We start from the raw sequence: 22,059 nt of genomic DNA, 5'->3' as shown, positions 1-22,059 counted from the left end.
GCTCTGATCTCCTTGCAGCCACGTCCCTGTGCTACAGGCTCATTTACCTTGTTTCATATACTTGATGCATTGAAGTACAACACCTGCAGTGGTGCATTGACTGTCTCCTTCTCATAGTTATCTCCTTTAGAATTCATAGAATCCCTACAGTGTGGAGGCAGGCCATTCAGCCCAGACTGACCCTCCAAAAAGCATCCCACCCACCCTATAATTCCCATGGATAATCCTCCTAACCTACACATCTTTGTGACAATGGGAGGAAACTCACATAGACACAGGGAGAATGTGTAAACCCCACTCAGACAGTCAGTTGGAATTGAGTCTGTGTCTCCGGAGCTGTGAGACAGCAGTGCTAACCACTGATCCACCATTCCACCCTGCGGGGCCTCAAGTTCAATTCCTCATCCTTTCTATACTCTCTATCCTAGTACTTGGTCCGAATGTTTTAATAAAGTGTCCTGAGCCCCTACCTTCTTGAATTAGTTTAAATTCCTTGAAGCTTGATTTACCTTGGTTTGTGTGGTACCACTTTGTCGACCATATTCCGAATGGGTCATGCATTAAGAGACAAAGCCTTTAAGCTTGTTCTATAGTAACCTTCCCTGCACTTTTAAGTTTCCTCAGTACAATATGACATTCACAACGCTCTGTCCCTTTCCTTTTATTTCCTGGTAACAATGAATCCCATCGCTAACCAGCAATTCTCCCTTCTCCTTTAACTTTCATTTTTCTCATTTTCCATCCAACTGTTCCAGTTACTTTCTCTTTGAATCATCGTTAGGCTGATATTTATCCCTGAACAAACATCACTCAAAATGCTCCTTGGTTCATTGTTGCTTGTGGGATCTTGCTGTGTACAATCTGGCTTGCACATTTCCTATATTACAACAGTGACCACATTTCAAACAAGTCCCACACTGTCTGCAAATGTCTTGGGGACAGCATGAATCTTTCTTTTCTTTGGATGAACTGGGAGTCTTTCAGATGTGAAAGATGCCGTTCCAATGTTGCACAGTCCTCCTCCTGAACTACAGTTCCTGCTTTGTCCCTCTCTTTTGTGAAAACAGACCACAAGTTTTCATGAGGAACCATTGCTCCGTCTTCCACCCCCGCAGACAAGTTCCCTTCCTGCTCTCGAATGGGCCTCATACATTCCTTCATTCTCTTGTTCTTTCTGTGATTATAAAACATCACTGGGATTTCACTGACTTCATTTGGACACAATTCATCCTGTCAGCTCTTTGCTTTCCTCAGGTCCTGGTAAATTTCACCCCTGCATTTTGTCTTTCAGCTTACTTTTATCAAATCACTGCCCTATTTAGTAAAATGGTTTGTTCCCAAATAAAAACTTTTACACTTGTTCCGTGGTTCTCCATTTCCATCCCTACTCTCAATCTCACTGAGTTCTGATCACTGTCACTGAAATGCTCCCCCATTGATAGCCCTTCCAGCTGCTCACATCCATTCCAAAAATGATGGTCCAAAACTGTCCCTTCTCTTTCACTATCACTTTCTCAGCGGCGATTAGGGATGGTCAATAAATGCTGGCCCTTCCAGTGACACTCACATAACAAGAAGCAATTTTAAAAGTCCCTGTCCTTTTATGGGGCTTGTTAGGTATTGGATACAAATGTTCAAATGGATTGTTTTACCAATGAACCTTCAGAGTTGAAATCCCTTTGAATGACAGGGATTAAAATATTTTCTCTTGTCTTTCAGGCCGTGACAACTCTCAGCCCAAGCTGACCCTGTTGCCCCCCTCCCTGGAGCAGATCAATGCCAAGGGCACTGCCACCCTGGTGTGCCTTGCCAATCACTTCTATCCCGATGAGCTGGAGGTGCAGTGGAAGAAGGACGGTGCAGTCATTTCGGACGGGGTTCAGACCAGCAACTACCTGCGAGCTTCGGACAGCACCTACAGTGTCAGCAGCCTGCTGACCCTCTCTGGGTCTGACTGGGAGTCCGATGCTCGCTTCTCCTGTGCCCTCACCCATGTGACCCTCCCCTCTCCCCTCAGCAAGAGCATCAAGAGATCAGAATGTGTGTAGAGTGTTCGAGACAGTCCACAGAGGAGACACAACTTTAAATAGAACCGGGCTGAGCTGGCAGGACAAAGGTCATTGTCAGCACTGAATTTCAACTCTCTTCCTTCTTGGGATTGGCTCAGAGATACGTCTGAGTTTCAAGGGTTATGGCAGGTCTTTGGGATCATCAAAAACAATCTTTACTCTGTATCAAACCCCATGCTGACCCTGGTCTAGGAGTGTTTGATTGGACAGTGAAGGCTAGTGATGCCAAATAAAACCTCTCGAAGATGCTGAAGACTGTCAGCTGTACAAAAACAATGTGAACCTCAGAAGTCTCTGCTTCAGTAAACCAGATCTCCTTCCTGCTCAGCCACCAGTTCCAGTTTAAGGTTTTGTCACTGTTTAAAGGGACAGGATTCCCATGTTATTGAGAAAAACTCCACAAGTGTTTTCCTCAAGCTCCATTGTGGCTGTGAATTTGAGCAGCTTCCTCTGTCTGGGCTGTTAATTGCTGACTGTTTTCTGTCAATGTCAATCTGGAAAAAGGAATAAAGATGAAGAAGATTCAGTTTCTGTCTCTGTGTGTGCTTTGGGAATGGCCAGAGCTGAAACCTCAGGGAAAGGTGTGTGAAGTGTTAACCTCCAACTTCAAGGCCTGGAACAAGAGGGGGAGAATCGAGGGGGGTAATGAGGTCCCTGGAGCAGGAGGGCAATTCTACAACTGCATCCAGAAGGGGTTTTTTCAGAAGGAATGCAGGGCCCCAAGGAATTCTTTCCCAATAAATGGAGAAAAAAAGAAAGGCAGGAAGGGACACTGGGGAACACAATAATCTGGTGGAAATTACCTCAAACAATCCCTTAGGCACAGCAAGATCCCAGGCCAAGAAATTCAACTCAAGTGTTTGTGAGCCAGAGCCACTGGGAACCCTGTATTTATGAATATGACCAGCAGGCTCTTGTTCCTCAGAATAACAATCCTACAGGGTTTGAGAAATAAATATTCCATAAATTAGACCTGGGTTTTCTTTCCTCTTCAAATGGGATGGAATTGCCCCATGTGTCCATGGGGTCAGATTGAGAATGTTCAATCCGGGGGCATCTGGGAGTCACGGCTGGGGAGGATCATCAATGATAAACCTTCTGCTGTCATATTCTGTAGCCCCTGGGCCATCTCAGTGAGGATCATCCAGGGCTGGATTCCAGAGCAGCTCATTGTCCTGACTGTTGTGTTCCTCAGTCCACACGTGGCTCCAGTAATCTCACTCCATGGTTCTAGTATCAGTGGGAACCATGGGGCTGAAATCTTATCCAAACAGACCCTCACACAGCGGGGAGGCTGCTGCTGGCTCAGAAACCCCTTGGATTCAGTCCCATATTCCACTGTGGCTCTTTCATCAAACACAGCATTAGCACACTGACACCACATTCAGAGGGCAATCCTGAGATGGGGCAAGTTTGGTTCTTGATTCCAATGTGAGGAAATGGGGGCTGGGTGTGAAATGTCTAGTCTGAAACTGGTGGGGGTACTTTATAATGAAGAATAGAAACTGTTGTTAGAATAAAGTCAGGTGTTGATGGGAGTGAGGAATCACAGTGATCGGTCTCCAGAATCCACAGACAGTACACATCCTTCTGTCAGACAGAGAAACTGCTACTTGACATCCTATATTTCTCTATCTTTCCCAGAAAAGGTGAAATATTCTCTGCTTCTCTGATACAGGACTTTTTAAAAAGGGCTGTGGGAAGGGAACTGTTTACTCTCAATGACCAAGTCAATGGATGGACGTGGAGCTGGCTCTGTGAAATGTTAGGACACAGAGGATGACACCAGAAGCAATTCAATGTTGTCACTCTCTCGTTTGTAATTGCCAAACTGGTAATAATTGGTTTTCCCTCACAACTTGCTCTCTTGTATTCGATCCACGTGCCTTTCTTGCTTTGCTTCTTTTGACTTGAGTCAGTGGGTAGTTCCATCAAAGCCCAATCTCCTCACACTCATCCTGGGCCCTGAAGAGATTAGAGACAAAAACACTGCAAATGCTGGAATCCAAGGTTGACAAGCAGGAGGCTGGGAGAACACAGCAAGCCAGGCAGCATCAGTAGGTGCAGATGTCGACGTTTTGGATGTAACTTTTCTTCAGGAAGTGGGGTGGGTGGGTGGTGGGGGAGTTGCAGATAAAGTGAGTGGTGGGGCCAATTTGGTTAGATGGGGATAGGTGGAGACAGGTAGAGGATAGGACCTGGTTGGTTGAGGGGTGGGATGATTCTGGATTCATCTCTCCCATCGACCAATCAGGTCATACTCTCTATCTTTCTCAACCTATCCCCACCTCACCACCTCGCTCCAACCAACCCTTTTATCTGCAACTCCCCTCACACCTATTCCCCCCTTCCTGAAGAAGAGTTAGACCTAAAATGTCGGCCCCTGAAGAGATTAGACGAGGTTATTTCACTGAATCAAATCATCGAGCCCATCAATCCTGAAAACAGATTCCAGTATTGAAGCCATATTTCCTGTTTGCAAATGTAAAGTCTCTCTCATGCTGAAAGAAGGAAGCTTTCGATTGAGAAATGAGTGAGCTTAACCCATATCCTGAACAACAGCACAACAGAATGGAGTGATATAAATCAGAAACAGTATAAATACAGGGCAGCCTATATACTGCAGCTCGCACTGAGTGCAGCCAGCACAGAGGGTAATGCTGGGACGTTTGGTCAGCGTGGTAGTTTGGTAAACTCAGAGAAGGAGTCTACCTTTGCTTTTCCAAACTGATTTGGAACTGTCACTTCAGCTGATGGGAGCCTGCACATGCACTTGGTTTGAATAAAACAAAATGATAAACAAGAAAATAGGAATCTGGGATTTGTTCACTTTGAGGGGCTGTATAAATAGACTGCTTCAGGACATGTCCATTAGGGAAGTTTAATAAATGGAAAGTACTGAAACTTCAAAACAGACCGAAGACAATTACTGCTCTAATGAAGGAATGGATATTTTTCATTTGTAAGTGAGATCAACATTTCTTTATTGCATTGAAATGATTCAGGGTAAATATAGCTGCAGTGAATGTATCACGACTTTTGATGAATTTATTGCAGTGCATCTTGTAAATAGGACACACAGATGTTACTGAGTGTTAGTGTGGAGGGAATGGATGTGTGTAGAAGTGGTGCCAATCAAGCAGGCTAAAATTTGATAAACAAAATTTGAATAAAATAAATAAAACAACTTAAAATGGAATAAAATAAAATGGTGCTGCTTTTTTGATAAAACATCACTGAACCTCAAAAAGTTAATTCCTCCTCTCCCCACAGAGGCTGCACCTGTACCGTTTTTCCAACATCGCACTTCTATTTTAGATTTGCAGTATTTTGTTTTTGTATTTGTGTTAATGCCATTGGTTATAAGAGAAGTATTGGTCAGCACACTGGGGGGACGGGGGAGGGGGGGGAGGGGGGGATTTCCTCTGTGATGATCAGAAAACCCTTACTTTCACATTGACCTGAGAGGGCAGTGGTTTAACCGATCATCCAGCAGATGGTATCTTTGCCTTTGCCAGCCTCAGGATAGTGCTCAAGTCTCTGGAGTGGGGCTTATAACCTGCATATTCAGGTGATGGTGTTATCACTGGGGCTGTTTATTCTTTCCTGGGATGTGGGTGTCACTGGCAAGACCAGCATTTGTTCCCCATCCCTAACTGCCCTGAAACTGAGTGGCTTGCTCGGCCTTTCAAATGGCAGGTAAGGGTCAGCCACATTGCTGGAGCCCTGGCAGAGTCAGACATCTACAACAGGTCTACAAGAACAAGGCCCTTCGGCCCAATGAGCCAAAACCAGTTAAACAACCACCTCACTATTCTAATTCCATGTTCCAGCACTTGGCCTGTAGCCCTGTATACCTTGGCATCACAACTGCACATTGAAACACTTCAATGTTATGGGAGGGTTTCTGCCCCAAACACCCTTACAGGCAGTGAGTCCCAGACTGCTACCACCCTCAGGGTGAAAATGTGTTTCCTTATGCTCCCTCTTAACCTTCGGCCATTTATCTTTAATCTGTACCTCTCCGGTCATTAATCATGACGCAACCCCATGTCCCCAAGTCTCACTTCTTGACACATGAGCAGTCCTTGACTGTAATGCCTCAGAGAGGGTCAGGCACCGGAGGCTCAGAGTCTCTGATACTCGGCCTGTTTATGTCAGTGAGGATTCTCCCTGTTATATCCTGGTAACGATTTGAGTTTTCCTTGTGAAACCCAGTTGGGAATTTTAATGGCACTGAATTTTCCACACACTTCCACTTCTCTTGATGCTCACCCTTGTCTGGTTAATTATTCCCATTTCCTTCTCCTCTCTGAGTTCATTCCATTTCAGTAAAATCTGTGATAATTCCATGGAGGATGTGCACGAGAAACTGCCACAGAGAATCTCCCAGCCCTTCAATGTTTGCAGCAAGCCTGGACTGAGCCCTTGTGTACCTTGCCTGAAGGATTCCATGTGATCTGTCAGCCTCCCTCACAGCCTGATAACCATCTCGGACATTGGAAGGAAATGCCCATGGTTCAGGATACCATGGCTCAACAAGTCTTTCGGCTGGAGCTTCAGTGTTTGCCGTCGGTGTGCATTTTCACTTGCTCACTGCTCCCCTTTTGCATGATAATGAGGAAAGAACTCTTGTTGTTGCAGTTTTTAAAATCATCTCAGGATATTCAAAGCTGTGAGCACAGAGCAGTCACATTCACGGACAAGATGGTGAGGTCCCACAGATAGTAAACGAATGACAAAACAAATCTGTTTTGGTGGCACGAGTTGAATATTGAGCAGGGCCCCCGAGTGAACCTCTTCAGAATGGGATCTTGTCAAGTCCCCTGAGGTGGGGGTGGGGATGGTCGGGGTGTGGTGGTGGTGGAGTCTCAAATGATGGAGCCAGGGACTGTGCAACTTTCAGCAGTGCACCACAGTCTCAGCCTGGATTCTGTGCTCTCATTTCTGAGGTGGCTTTCAATCCAATGACCATTTTGACGATGAGGCAGGAGCATTGCCCATGGAGCCACGGTTAGTAACAATGTAAACTGTGTGGCTCTGAAAGCCTGAGTCTGCATCTCAGCTCGGGAGGATATCAGCTCATTCATCAAATCTGTTTCTGCCCCTCTGCAGGCTGACCAGGCTGCCGGTGCCTTTCCAACACTCCCACGTTTCCTCTTGCGCCACACCTCATTCTCCTGAGGGATAGTTGTGCTTGGAGTCGAAAAGTGTGGCTCTGGAAAAGCACAGCAGGTCAGGCAGTTGCGCTCAGGCCGAGGACATGACCTTGTCCCTCTGTCAGATCCTCTTCGAGACACTCATGGCTCATTACCGCCCTCTGCAGAACAATTTGGGAAGAGCAATAAGCAAGGATAGAGATGGAGACGTGGAGCTTCAAATACTGATATTTGCACTTTGGGGGCACGCTTTGATGGCTGTTTGTTAGATCTTTGCGTACGATTTTTTTTTGCTGATCCCACTGCTAATCCGAAGGACACTCCACCTTGCAGTCTGACAAACCAGGTTCACCCATTTCAAGGCCCTGTTTCGGGCAAGGCTCCAGTCTTTCTAAGAGATGAATTCAAGCTTCACCAGTTTGATCATTTGAATTGTATACCATTTATTTTGATTTCTCCTGGGATAGGGCGGGCGTGACGTGTCGGTTAGTTCTTGCTCTTCCCAAATTATCCTGGAGATGGCGATGGTGAACCATGTAATACCTGGGAAGTAACTGAAAGGTCATTTCCACTGGAATCCACTGGAATGACTGCGGGTTTGTTCACGGCTAATGGAAGGAGTCATTACCCATACTCCTCAGCTGCATTGCAAGTACTCTATAGCTACTGGAAGGCAGCTGTTTCACTGTGCCCGCACAATACAAAGTCAGAAGGCACACAACACCAGGCTCCAGCTCAAGGTGTTCATTTGAAATCACAAGTTTTCGAAGCACTGCTCCTTCGTCAGGTGTTCCCCATTCCACCATCGGTATCCCCACATTACTGAACAGTACAAATAACTGGGGGTCTGCGAGGATCCAACCGGCTCAATCTTAGAGAGGACAGCTCTTAAATCAGAATACTACAATGAAAATGTATCAAAAAGAAAAACATTGATGTGACTTTAATTGTCTTCAGATTGTGCTAATTTTTCATTCTGTGATACATGTAAATTCCTGAAGAAGGTCTCATGACCGAAACATAGATTCTCCTGTTCCTTGGATGCTGCCTGAGCTGCTGCGCTTTTCCAGCAACACATTTTCAGCTCTAATCTCCAGCATCTGCAGTCCTCACCTTCTCCTCCTACACGTAGACTATGTCAATACTGAGTATCACAAAGTATGTTTCCTCCATTAAACACTTTCCAAAACACCCTGTCCATCTTGCTTTACTCCTCATTGCCTGTTCTACAATTGTTCCTGTTCCCTCACTCCGTCCCGGTCCCAGAGGAATTGATGGCCGGAGTTCATGACGCTGCACTGTGTGAAGGTTGGTGTGAAGTGAGGCCAGTGTGTTGGAGATTGGGCTCCTGCCTCAGGCCCAGGTGTAGGGGCCTGTTCAACAATCTTCACATTGTCCTTTTTGTCTTTCTGAATAAACTGGATCAAGTTGCTTTAACGAGCTGGCAACAAGGTGTCTTGTCAAGAATGTTCCCAGCATTGGATACAGAACTTGGTTAGTCACAGGTGACAAAGGGTAGCGATGGAAGAATGGTTTTCAGAATGGAGGGCTGTGACTAGTGATATTCCACAGGATTCAGTGGTGGGAACTCTCCTGTTCATGATCTCCATAAATGATTTGGAGCAAAGCGTAGCTGGTCTAATTAGTAAGTTTATGGTTGATACAAAGATTGGTAGAGTTGCAGATAATGAGAAGGATTGTCAGAAGATACAGCAGGATATTATATCAGTTGGATGCATTGACAAAAAAAATGGCAGATGTAGTTTAATCCAGCCAAATGTGAGGTGATGCATTCTGAAAAGTGATGGACAGGTGGGAATTATACAGTGAATGGCAGAATCCTTTGGAGTATTGATATGCAGAGGGATCTGGGTGTGTATGTCCACAGATCACTGAAGGTGGCAGCACAGGGAGGTAAGGCAGTAAAAAAGACTTATGGCCTGCTTGCCTTCATTGGAAGGGGCATTGCGTATAAGGATAGACAAGTTATGCTGCAGCTTTATCGACCTTTAGTTAGGCCACACTTGGAATATTGCGCACAGTTCTGGTCACCACACTACCAGAAGGATATGGATGCTTTGAAGACGGTGCAGAAAATGTTTACCAGGATATTGTCTGGTATGGCGGATAGTAGTCCTGAAGAAAGGTTTGATAGACTGGGTTTGTTTTCACTGGAATGTGGAAAAATGAGGCGTGTCCTGATAGAAGTTTATAAAGTTGTGAATGGGATATGTAGAGTGGAGAATATGAGGCTTTTTTTCCCCAGGGTGGAGGGGTCAATTATTGGGGAACAGAGGTTCAAGGGGCGGGGGAATTTAATACAACACAGGAACAGGCCCTTCGGCCCTCCAAGCCTGTGCTGACACATTTTGCACTTCCATATTGAAACTGTTTTCACCTACAGGATTCATATTCCTCTATTCCCTTCCTATTCATGCATTAGAGCAGGTATTTCTTGAATACTTCTATTGTGTCTGCTTCCACTCCTTTCTCTGGCAGTGTGTACCAGGTACTCAACTCCTTTTGTGTGAAATACTTGCCTCAAACATCTCTTTTATCTATTGCCTCACACATCTATTGTTCCTTGTTCTTTGGTCCCTGCTGTTGAATTGGATTCTCGGGAGCCAGCTCCGTATGAAGAGCCTGTTCTCATTCTTTTATTGGAGTTCATGGGGCAGCTGCTGCTTCCTTGCTACATCACTGATCAAACCAACAATGGGGAAAGCCTCTTGATATTTTAAATACACTGCCTGCAGGAAAATGTTTGACAGAGGTTTTAATAATGTTTAATAAGGGAATGACATCAATACACCAGTGTTGTTTACGGCTCGGAACATTTAACATCATGGTCTAAGATTTAAATGGACCCTTACTCGTGATAATACAGTTTTCAATGTTTCTCTCCCCTTACGTGTTGTGAAGAGGTTTGCAAACGTGTTTTGATGAGGACAGTGCATCTTCAACACCGTATGATAGAGTGGGTGTCTGTTTGAATTCTCGCTTGTGATAATACAGTTTTAAATGTGTCGGTGTTACCTTCCCCACTCTCTGGGGGGGCGGGGGCGCATGTCGCTGCCACTATCCCCACCCCACCCTTCACTCTCGGGGTGATACTTTCTGTCTGAGAATGTCCCTGTTCTTGTCCCCCTCTCTCAGAGATGGGGTGGGTGTTTCACATGCACCTGGTATGTTAGTTCCATTTACTCTCTTGTGAAATGGATAATTCCTGTTTTACTCTGGTAACAGTGAGTTAAAGCCCGGCACAGTTCACTCTTCATCTCCATCATATCTCAGAGCCTAAGGTTGGTCAGTCCTGTCTGGGCCTAGAACAATCCCACCACTTCTCGCAGTTTTCCCTCTTTCCTATATTTACTTTGTATTCAGGACTCCCCAGTCCCTCCCGATCTCTGTTAGAGCCATAGCATCAGATTTCCACTTGGGAAACTGTGTCTGTAACTCCCCAATACTTTATTATTTACCCATTTCAGTCTGTTTCCCATCAATCAGGGTCCTTCATTGGCAAAGGCTGCATTTAACGAATCTCAATGATTGTGGAGACCTGGTGAGGTTGGGAAAAATCAGAAGGATCAGTTGCACCATTGCATTATATACAGGGTCCGGGACGTAACAACCGGTACCTGGGATGCCAGGGGGCCCGTTGTGCTCGGGTCTGGGACTGAGGAGCAAGAGCGGGGCCTGTAATCTCTGGTCTCTGTCCCTGATTTGTGGTTCCTCTCTGATGGAGACCATTGTCAAATCCATTGTCAAGATCGCCAGCTGCTGACCTGGAGAAGCAAGAACATGCAGTGCTCGTGGGAATAACCTAAATGTGATCAGAAGACAAGGTCAAAAATCATGCGACACCAGATTATAGTCCAACACGTTTATTAGAAAACATAATCTTTCAGAGCCTCGCCCTTTCTTCAGGTGATCAGAGGAGCAAGCAAGGTTAACATAATCAACAGAGAAAACAAACTCTGCTATTCATTTCCTTCTCGGTTGACTCCGTTCTCCTCAACGGACATGAACAAGAGACAAGGCAGGAATAAAGAATAGAAGGACACCACCAGTGACCTCCTGAAATTCATGAGAAACCTCATCCAGCACTTTGATGAAAAGTAAGAATATGTGAACAATACTTAGTGACAATATTTTCCTGCTTTTTCAGTTTTTAGCATCGATTCAAAGCAGAAAGAGTCTTTCTTTCTCCTTCCCTCCTTGAAACTCTTACTGAGATGATCAAACCTTGCCACAGTTCATGTGACCGGCTGAGGAATTGTCTAATGATTGAGAGAGGGGACTGGGTCAGGATTCCCTAGAATTCAGAAGGCTGGGATGAGATTTCACTGAAACATTTAAAATTCTCCAGGGCCTTGACAGGGTAGATATTGAAAGGATGAACCCCTACCTGGGGATTCTAAAGCAGAGCCCCAGTCTGGGAATAAGGGGTTAGACATTTTGATCAGAGATGAGGAATGGGTGTCACAGTGGCTGGTGTCACTACCTCACAGCGCCAGGGTCCTGGGTTTGATTCCACCTTCAGACAACTGTCTGTGTTGAATGTGTATGTCCTCCCTGTGTCTGAATGGGTTTCCTCCGGGTGCCTCAGTTTCCTCTCTCAGTCCAGAGATGTGCAGGTTAGTTGGATTGGCCATGGAAGTGTAAGGTTAGGAGAGGGGGCTGGTTCTGGGTGAGATGCTGCTTGTACTTGATGGGCTGAATGGCCTTCTTCCACACAGTAGGGATTCTATGATTCTATGTTGCTGTGGATCTGGAGTCATATGTCAGTCAGTATGGGCAAGGACAGCAATCTGATGGATATTAGTGGGCCCGATGGGGTTCTCCCCCAACAATGGTCGTCATTAGACTCTTAACTCCAGAGTCTTTTTGGATTTAAAATTCCACTCCACACATTGCCAGGATTTAGATTAGATTCCCTGCAGTATGTAAACAGGCCCTTCTGTCGAACAAATGCACACCGACCCTCCGAAGAGTAACCCACCCAGACTCATTCCCCATATTCAACCCTGACTAGTGACAGTTTAGCGTGACCAATTCACCTAACCTGCACATCTTTGGATTGTGGGGGAGACCGGAGCACCCGGAGGAAACCCATGCAGACACAGGGAGAATGTGCAAACTCCATAAAAGGCAGTCACCCGAGGCTAAAGTCGAACCTGGGATTCTGGTGCTGTGAGGCAGCAGTGCTAACCACTGTACCACCATGCTGCCCCGCGATGATCCCAGATCCCCCAGAACATTACTTGGCTCTTGTGATTAAGAATCTAATGATGATACCATTAACTCATTGCCTCCCCACATGTGTATTATCTCTATCTTGAATTTATTCAAATGCCTAAGTATCGATGATTATCCCAAAGATTCAAAACCCTCTGAGTGAAGAAATTCATAGTATCCCTACAATGTGGAAGTAGGCCAATCAGCCCAAACCGCTTCTCCAAAGAACATCTCAACCAGACCCACTCCCCTATAACCTTGCATTTCCCATGACCATTCCACCTAATCATCACGTTTGTGGACTGTGGGAGGAAACCAGATCACCGGGAGGGAACCCAGGCAGACACAGGGAGAACGTGCAAACTCCACACAGTCAGTTGCCCGAGGGTGGAATTAAACCTTGGTCCCAGTGCTGTACCACCCCACTTGATTCTGGGCAATGAATGCTGACATAGCAAGTGATGCCCGATCCAGTAAATGAATTAAGAAAAGATCAGTCAAGTTTTGGATAGGACTGTGATGGGTTACTCCCCACTTGCCTGGATGGGTGCAGCTCCAAAAACAATCAAGAAGCTTGATATCTTCCAGTACAAAACAGCCTGCTTGATTGGCACCACATCAATGAACATCCACTCCCTCCACCACTGATGCTCAGTAACAGCAGTGTGCACCATCTACAAGGTGCACTGCAGGAATTCACACCAAGTCTCTTGAGACAGTACCTTCCAAACCCACATCATTTCCATGTAGAAGGACACAGAACACGACCAAAAACAAGTTCCTCTCCACATAGAATCTTGATTTGAAAATATTTTACTGTTCCTCCAGTGTCACTGGATTAAAATCCTGAAATTCCCTCCCGAAGAGCATTGTGGGTTTATCTACAGCACATGGTCTGCAGTGGTTAAAGAAGGCAGCTCACCACCTGCTTGCAAAAGGCAGAATTCTGGGTCAGTGGTTTGTGCTGCTACCTCCCAACACCAGAGACCTGGGTTCAAATCTACGCTAGGACAACTGTCTGTGTGGAGGTTGCACATTTTCACCATGTCTGTGTGGGCTTCTTCCACACAGTCCATAGATATGTTGTTTACGTGGATTAGTCATGCTAAATTGCACATAGTGTTGACGGGTGAGTTGGCCATAGGAAATGCTGCAGTACAGGAATGGAGTCAGTCCAAATGGGATGCTGTTTTGTGGGTTGGTGTGGATTTGATGGGCTGAATGACCAACTTCTACACTGTATGATGATTCCATGATTCACAAGGACAACACAGAATGTGTAATAAACGCTGGCCCAGATAGCAACACCCATGTCCTCAGAGTGAGTTTTAAACAAAAAAGACCATCTGCACTGCTTACTATTCCATCAGTCTTTGTGTCAATGTGAAACTATGATTCTCATTCATACATACAGTAAGTAGTTAAGGCCTCACCACAGAATTCTTGTGGAACACCACTTGTCACTTTCTTTCCCTGTTGTCTGTCACTAAACCAGCCTCCAAACCAAGTCAAACATTCATCTTCAATCCCATGGGTTTTAACTTTGATCAGCAGACTGTTTTGTGGGAAATTATCGAGTACTTCCGAACTTGCTGCCCTATCGACTATTTAGTTTATGCATTTGGTTCATTAGTCAGAACCCAGCCATCACAAATCTATGTGGGCTATTTCCAATTCTCTACATGTTCATTCTCTCGGCGGTTAATTATAGATTCCAATGGAAACCTCAAAAGAGATGTTAGATTGACCAGAATGTAATTTCCACAGTTCCCGCTCTCATCTTTCTTGAACCTCTGGAGTTACAGCAGGATATTTTCCAAACTAAAGGAGTGGTTGCTGCTTTGGAACCTGATGGGAAAAGCCTCTGAAACTTCCCCCCCACCTCCTCCCCCTTCCTTTAAACCCCTGAGGTCCTGAAGATCTGTCGGCCTTTAGAGCTGCTCGCTTTCCAATGCTGTTTTCTGGCATGTATCAAGTTTTGCAAATTCCAGTCTTCAATTGTGGCAGGACCTCCCTGGAATATAAGCTGCATTATGTCATTCGTTGACTATGAAGACTGACACATCTAATTATTGTACATATCAGCCATTCCCTTAGGCTCATTCATGGAATTCCCAGTTTGTTTTTAAAGGTCTCACATTGCACTGGAGCCCCCTTGGTTTTCTAATTTTCAAGTAAAACATTTGTATTATTCTTGTGACCCCTTGCAGGTCTCTTTCTCCATCACTTTTCTGTAACTCGCTTCCTTTTTGTCTTCCTTTGCAGTTCTTCATGTCTTCCTTCAGTTGCCTGAATTTTCATTGATATTCCCACATGTGAGTGTTCTCACCTTTCGTTTTCTGTTTTCTCTCACTTATTTTGTCAGCAATAATGTGTAAACAAGTGGGAATCTGTTCCGTACTGAGCTGAATTCATTTTTAACCATCTCCCCATCTCATTGGGAGTCTGATCTGACAATTTTGGCTGACATCAATCTCTGTTGCATTCTGTTTTCTGGGAGGTGGGTGTCACTGGCATAGATCAGCATTTCTTACCCAAGACTAATTGCCCTTGAACTGCTGGCCTTGCTGTGGCCTCTCAAAAGGCACCTAAGAGTTAACCAGATTGCTGTGGGGCTGGAGACACATGAAGTCCAGACTGGGTAAGGCTGAGGCTGGACAGCATTCAGGGATCATTATCGTGGTCACCATTAATGAGGCTTGCTTTGTGATTTGAATTCAAATTCCAGCATTTGTCACTGGGGGAGATAGTACAGTTCGATAGATTGTGGCAGGATCTCTGTTTTGTATCTCACCTGAAAGACAACAGCTCCCTCAGTTTTGCAGTGTCAGCCTTGACTGTGTGTTCAACATAGGAATTAGGAGTGGGAGGAGGCAATTCAGTCCTTCGAGCCTACTCCGCCATTTAACAGGACCATGGCTGATCTTATCCTGGTCTCAACTCCACTCTCCTGCCTGCTCCCCATCGCTCTTTATCTCACTTTTCATCAGAAACACATCGTTCTTGAACCTGTTGATTGATTCTGCCTCCACTGCACTCTGGGGCATTGTGTTTCACAGATTCACAACCCTCTGGGAGAAGTAGTTTCTCCTCCTCTCAGTTTTGAACCTACCTCCTCTCACTCGATATCGATGACCTCTTGTTCCAGACTGTCCCACAAGGGGGAGCATCTATTCAACATCCACCTTATCAATCCCCTTTCACATTTTCTATCCCTCAATCAGATCCCTCCTCATTCTTTTGAACTCCAGTGAGTACAAGCCCAAGCTCTTTAACTGCTCCTCGTAGGACAGCCCTTTCATCCCTGGGATCAGTCTGGGGAACATCCTCTGAACAGCCTCCAGTGCTGAAGGACTCTATGATCAAAATAGACTCCCCAAAGCTTCTGAGACAGAGGTGACAGTGCTCCCACTGACCAGGTTCAAGTTTGTACAGGGCTCCGCTCTCAGCTGGATGGTTGGGAGTTGGACCTGATTTTAAGCTGTATTTTGGAGAGGAGTAAGCAACCTTTTTGATCAAAGCCTCCAGAAATGTGAAGGTGCAATTTATGAACAATTCAGAGCAATGATCTACTCAGTTATTTTGACTCCTGGGGCGTGCTGAGAAATATCTTCATTGACTTGGGCCTTAATTGTGCTTTTCAGGTTCCACAGTTTAATGAAGAGTCCAGAAGATTATAGCTTTGGATTATTTCCCGATCTCATTGTTGCTGTCTACAAGGCTGTGAAGGACACAGAGTGGAAAAGTACTTTCCAAAAAAATAGAGGCTGCTCCTGTCTTCAGCGGGTTGCCATCTCTTGAGTGGATATGAGACAGAACCACATGCATGCTTCAGGGCTAGAATGGAAAGAAGGAACTTACATTTGTATCACAGAATCCCTATAGTGTTGAAATAGGCCATTCAGCCCGTTGAGTCCACACTGCCACTCTGAAGGTCATTCCACCAAGACCCCTATCCTATCTCTGTATTTTTCAATGGCTACTCCACCGAGCCTGCACATCCCTGTACACTCTGGGCAATTTAGCACGGCCAATTTACCAGTCTGCAGATCTTTGGACTGTGGGAGGAAAGCAGAGCACGCGAGGGAAGCCCACACAGACATAGGGAGAATGTGCAGACTCCACACAGACCTGCCTGAGGTGGATCCCTCGTGTTGTGAGGCAGTAGTGTTAATTACTGAGGCTTTGTGTTGCCTATTATTGCTTGCTGTAATGTTTGTTTCATGACTTGTAATGTGTTTTATTGTTTTAAGTAAACCAACTCAGAGAGTAAATGGATTGATTATAGGACCAGTATCTTTAGCATGTCACGTTGGAAGGCTGTAGAAAACACTGTGCAGATGAGGCCGATTACACAAACAGCTTAATCTGCAGGTAGAAAATACAAACGACAATCTCCGATTGTGTGAAGGTGTATGAGGCACCATATGGGCAAAGAAAAAAAGTAGGCCACTCGGCCCTTTGAACCTGCTTCCCCATTCAACAAGATTGATTGTGGGGCCAGTATCTTTCGCATATCATTGTGAAAGGCTGGAGAAAATACTGTGCAGATGAGGCCTGTTGCACATGCAGCTTAATCTGCAGGTAGAAAATATAAGTGACAGCCTTCGATGGTTGATCTGATTTTAACCTCAACTCTACATTCTCAGATAATGTTCCATCCCTTCAGTCATCAAGAATCTATCCACCTCGGCCTTAAAAATATCTGAAGATTCTGCATCCACTGCCTTTTAAGGAAGGGAATTCCAAAGACTGACAACTCTGAGAGAAAAAACATGTTTCTGAATCTCTGTTTTGAATGGACTCTCCCTTAATTTTAAACTGTGATCCCTCGTTCTGAATTCTCCCACAAGAGGAAGCATCTTTTCCACATCCACCCAGTCAAGGCCCCTCAGGATCTTGCATGTTGCAATGAAGTCTTGCATTCAGTTTCCCCTCACACTACACCATAACTTTCTATGAGCTTTCCTGATGACTTGCTGTACTTACACACTAACCTTCTGTGATTAATGCACAGAGACCCAGATATAGTTCCAGGGACTCAGGTTCAAATCCCACCGTGGCAGATGGGAGAATTTAAATTCAAGAACAAAAAAAAATCTGCAATTAAAAGTCCAATGATGTCCATGAATCCATGTCGATTGTCAGGAAAACCCATCTGGTTTACTAACGTCCTTTAGGGAAGGAACTACCATCCTTCCCTGGCCTGGCCTACATGGGAATCCAATCCCACAGCAATGTGGATGACTGTTAACTGCCCTCTGGGGCAATTAGGGGTGGGTAATAAATGCTTACCTAGTCAGTGATGTCCTCATCCCGTGAATGAATTAAAAAGAAAAATCTGACTATGAATAATTGACCTGACGATTAATTGTAATTATTCCTTTGTAATTAATGAGCAGCCTTTGTTCCTGGCCCTCATTATCTCCTGATTTATTCTCTTTCCCACCATAAAGCTACTGTTAGGAAGCATGGAGATTATTCCCACCAGTTCTTGGATCTCTTCCCTATTTGTGCTGCTTTCCAGAACACAAGTGTCTTCCTGCTCCAGCCTCCATTCCTCACCCTCACACTGTTCTCCCTCTCTCCACTCCTGACCTCTCACACTGTTCTGCAGCCTCCGCTCCTCACCCAGACCTGTTTAAGATCAGAGGTCATAAGATTAAGGTGAAAGTATTTTTTGACCCAGTGTGTGGTAGCTATGTGGAACATGCTGCCTGAGAGGGTGGTGCAGGCTGAAAATCTCACAACCTTTAAAATACATTTGGATGAGCGCTTTTAATTCCAGGAGACAATAGGCTCCTGACAACTTCGGGTAAATGGGATTAGTGTAGTTTAGTGTGTGGTGGTTGGCATAGACTTGGTGGGCCGAATGGCCTATTTCTGCGCTGTATGTCTCTCGAACCTGGCTCCCTGGCTCTGTGAGGCAGCAGTGCTGTGTCACCCATATTGAGGGAGACACACAACAAAATCAGCACAAGGGACGATAAGAATTCAGCGCTTCCTGTTTTTGATAGTCCCACCGCCACATCACCCAGTTAGCAAATTAAAACAAACGATGGGTTATAAGCACAGCTCCCTACCGGGGTGGTGAAGGGGAGGTGTGGTCACTGGTCAGATAACAAAGACATAAGAAGAGAGGGAGTGGACCCAATTAAAATGGAAGGGGAGTGGTGTGGGGGGAATCTGTGAATGGATACTTACCCATCTGACAGAGTGCCCTCCACCTGGCAATCCATTTTACACAATGTAGAAACATAAAGGATAGGAGCAGGAGTAGGCCATTGGCCCCTCCAGCCTGCTCTGCCTCTCAAGATGATTGTGGCTGATCATGGAGCAGATTACTGTAATCCCTCCCTACCCCAGATGCCTTGGTTCCTTAGCCACAAGAGCTATCTCTGCCTCCTTCAAAACATAATGTTTTGGCCTCAACCACTTTCTGTGACAGAGAATTCCACAGGCTCACCACTCTCTGGGTGAAGACATTTTTCCTCATCTCTGCCCTGTAGAGTTTACCTCTTAACCTGAAACTATGAACGTGGTTCTGGACTCCCGCACCATTGGGAACATCCTTCCTCCATTTGACTTGTCTCATCCTGTTCCAATTTTATAGATTTCTCCAAGGTTCCTTTCCTTAACTGTTTTAAACTCCAGTGAATACAATCCTCACCAACTCAACCTCTCCTTATACGTCAGTCCTGCCATCACAGAAATCAAATAACATTCAGTAATTAATATTACTCAGCCCATTGTGGAATGTTGTAGAAATTAAATTGACTCGAGTCAACTATTAGCAAGAGCAACCAAAAAGAGCTTTATGATTATTTTTTAACCCCTGCATTGCAGGGGGACCACATGTACTTGACAAAAATGCCTTGTGCAAGGGCCCTGAGCATAATTCAGATATTCGCCTTATCCTGTTTCTTATCACACTCTCAAGGACAAAGACTGTGAAGATTTGAGTTATTATTCTTTTCATTCTCTTGTTGTGGACAGACTGTTCTTATATTTTTCTCTTGTTGAATGTTTACAAAGTTCCTCAGGGAGAAGCTGCCCCTCGACTGCATACTTCAGCAAAGTGTCAGAGAGTTTTAATTTTAGTCTAGTACTGTCTTTCAGATTTCAGAGTAAATAGATTTCAGAGTAAATGTTAATTTTGTTAATTTTCCATTACATGGAACACAGACTTTGTAGGTCAGGGTTAGAAGACAATCATTGCCGGTTCTAAAATTCAGGCTTCGGGTGCAGTAATCTCAATGGAATCATTGGATACAATCTTACAACAGCAGAAAGATGGGAGGTGTAGATGGAGGGTGCAGACAGCGGTGTAGACAGTGAGTGCAGATGGTGGGTGCAAACAGAGGGACTAGACAGTGACTGTGGATGCTGGGTGCAGACAGTGGGTACACTCGGTGGTGCAGACCAAGGGTGCAGACGGTGGGAGCAGATGGTGTTGTAGACAGAAGGTCCAGACGGTAGTTGCAGATGGTGGTGTAGATAGTAGTGTAGACAAGAGCCAGACCTTGCGTGGTGACCACGTGGGTGGCTGTGTGGAATCACACAGAGAGCAGCCAGTGAGCCTGACACAGTCAGGGACACCCCCTGGTGCTGAAGGTCATGCTGTTGCCGCAAAGGTCGCAATTCAACTGGAACTGCACTGCCTCCCTACACACTCCCCTCTTGTCCCCACATGCCTCACTACAACCCCTGGAGATGCCAGGCAGCACCCTGTGCCCTCACTCAGTCTCCATTAGCCCTGACCCTCCTCCCAAGCACTTACTTGGGCCTTCACTGAAGCTTGAGCCATTTCCTCTGACCCTTGATCATTGATTTGCCATCTTGGAACTGTCTAACCTAGTCACCATTAACCTGCCCTGCCCTCTCAGCATGGAGCGTAGATTGATACAGCACAGAAAAGGCCCTTCGGCCCATTGAGTCTGCACTGCCATAACTGCCACTAAAGGACTCTAATCCCAATTTCCTGCACTTATCCCAAATCCTTGCATGTTATTATATTTAAATGTTGTAAGGTTTCCAGCCTCCACTACCTTCCCTGACAGAGTGATGTGTGTTTATAATTCATTTCACGTCAGGCTCACGGAGTTTAGCAAAAGCTCCTGTTCTTTAATGTGCGGTATGGTGGCTCAGTGGTTAGCACTGCTGCCTCACAGCACCAGGGACCTGGGTTCGATTGCAGCCCGAGGTGACTGTCTTTGTGGAATTTGCACGCTCCCCCTGTGTCTGTGTGGGTTTCCTCCCACAATCTAAAGATGTGCAGGTTAGGTGAATTGGCCATTCTAAAATTGCCACAGTGATCAAGAATCTGTCAGTCAGGGGAGATGTTGAGAAAAAGGGGAGGGGAATGTGTCTCAGGGAGTCTGTCTTCAGAGGGTTGGTGTTGGCTTGTTGGGCCAAATGGCCTGTTTCCACACTGTGACAGTCTGTGACAGTCCATTCCAGATTCCCATCACCCAGAATGAAAATCTTATTTCCCAAATCTCATTTATGATGTTCATAATGAAACCATTCATTTTATCTTGTCTCATTTAGATCTTGTGCTCCTTGTTCGATAATTGTTTTTCAATAAAATATGAGTTCCTTGATGGGTTATTAACCTTGTCCAATCGGGGAGCCCCGGCTGACAGATAAAAAGGGGAGTGTCAGAAGGATTGATACTCTGGGACCTGACTCTGAATAACAAACTGCCAACCAAACCCCTCCTTCTGTCACCCTCAATCTCCCCATGCTTACTCTTGATGCCCCTTTGATCCAACCTGTTGCTGCCTTTGGGAGGGGTTGGCCTTCCTTCCATTCCTAATGAAGAGCTTATGCCCAAAACATTGATTATCCTGCTCCTCGGATGCTGCCTGACCTGCTGCGGTTTCCCAGCAACACACTCTCCACCATCTGCAGTCTTCACTTTCTCCTTCCCTCCAGCACCCAGGAAAGTGGGTCTCTCCCCACCCCCATCCTCCCCGAGCTTATCTCTCCACGCTTCAGGGTCACTGCCTTTATTCCTGATGAAGGGCTTTTGCCCGAAATGTCGATTTCGCTGCTCGTTGGATGCTGCCTGAACTGCTGTGCTCTTCCAGCACCACTGATCCAGAATCCTCCCGTGGGAGCATAGTCCCACTCGCTCATTACAGACAGAGATGACTGGTGGTGTGTTTAACCCGAGGGTCACCACAGCTGAGGCAGGGGGAGTGAAGGTGGCATCTTCATAGTGGTAGCAACCTTCATTAATCCACTGCAATCCCTCTTTGGGCTGCAAGAATTCAACCTCACTCACTGCTCTCCTCCCTGTAAAGTAATATTGCTGCATTTAGTTTGGAGCTAATTGACCATTGAAATACGACTATGGCTAGTCAGCATTGGCTGAGCAGGCAGTCAATACTGCAATGATCCCAGCTCCAGAAAATCCCATTGTAATTGGGGAGCACATTAGGGGGCACAGTGTGCACTGCCTCTGAAATCCTTCCCTTACTGAGAATACACTCTCAGTATTCACCTTTCTCAGCTGCCGTCTCAATTTCACTGTAAATTCTGTGAACTATGATCCTGCCCCACTAGCTGCCTGATGAAGGAGCAGTGCT

The sequence above is a fragment of the Hemiscyllium ocellatum genome, chromosome 9, assembly GCF_020745735.1.
Source record: "Hemiscyllium ocellatum isolate sHemOce1 chromosome 9, sHemOce1.pat.X.cur, whole genome shotgun sequence".
NCBI classification, from domain to species: Eukaryota; Metazoa; Chordata; class Chondrichthyes; order Orectolobiformes; family Hemiscylliidae; genus Hemiscyllium; species Hemiscyllium ocellatum.
This window is presented reverse-complemented; position numbering follows the sequence as displayed.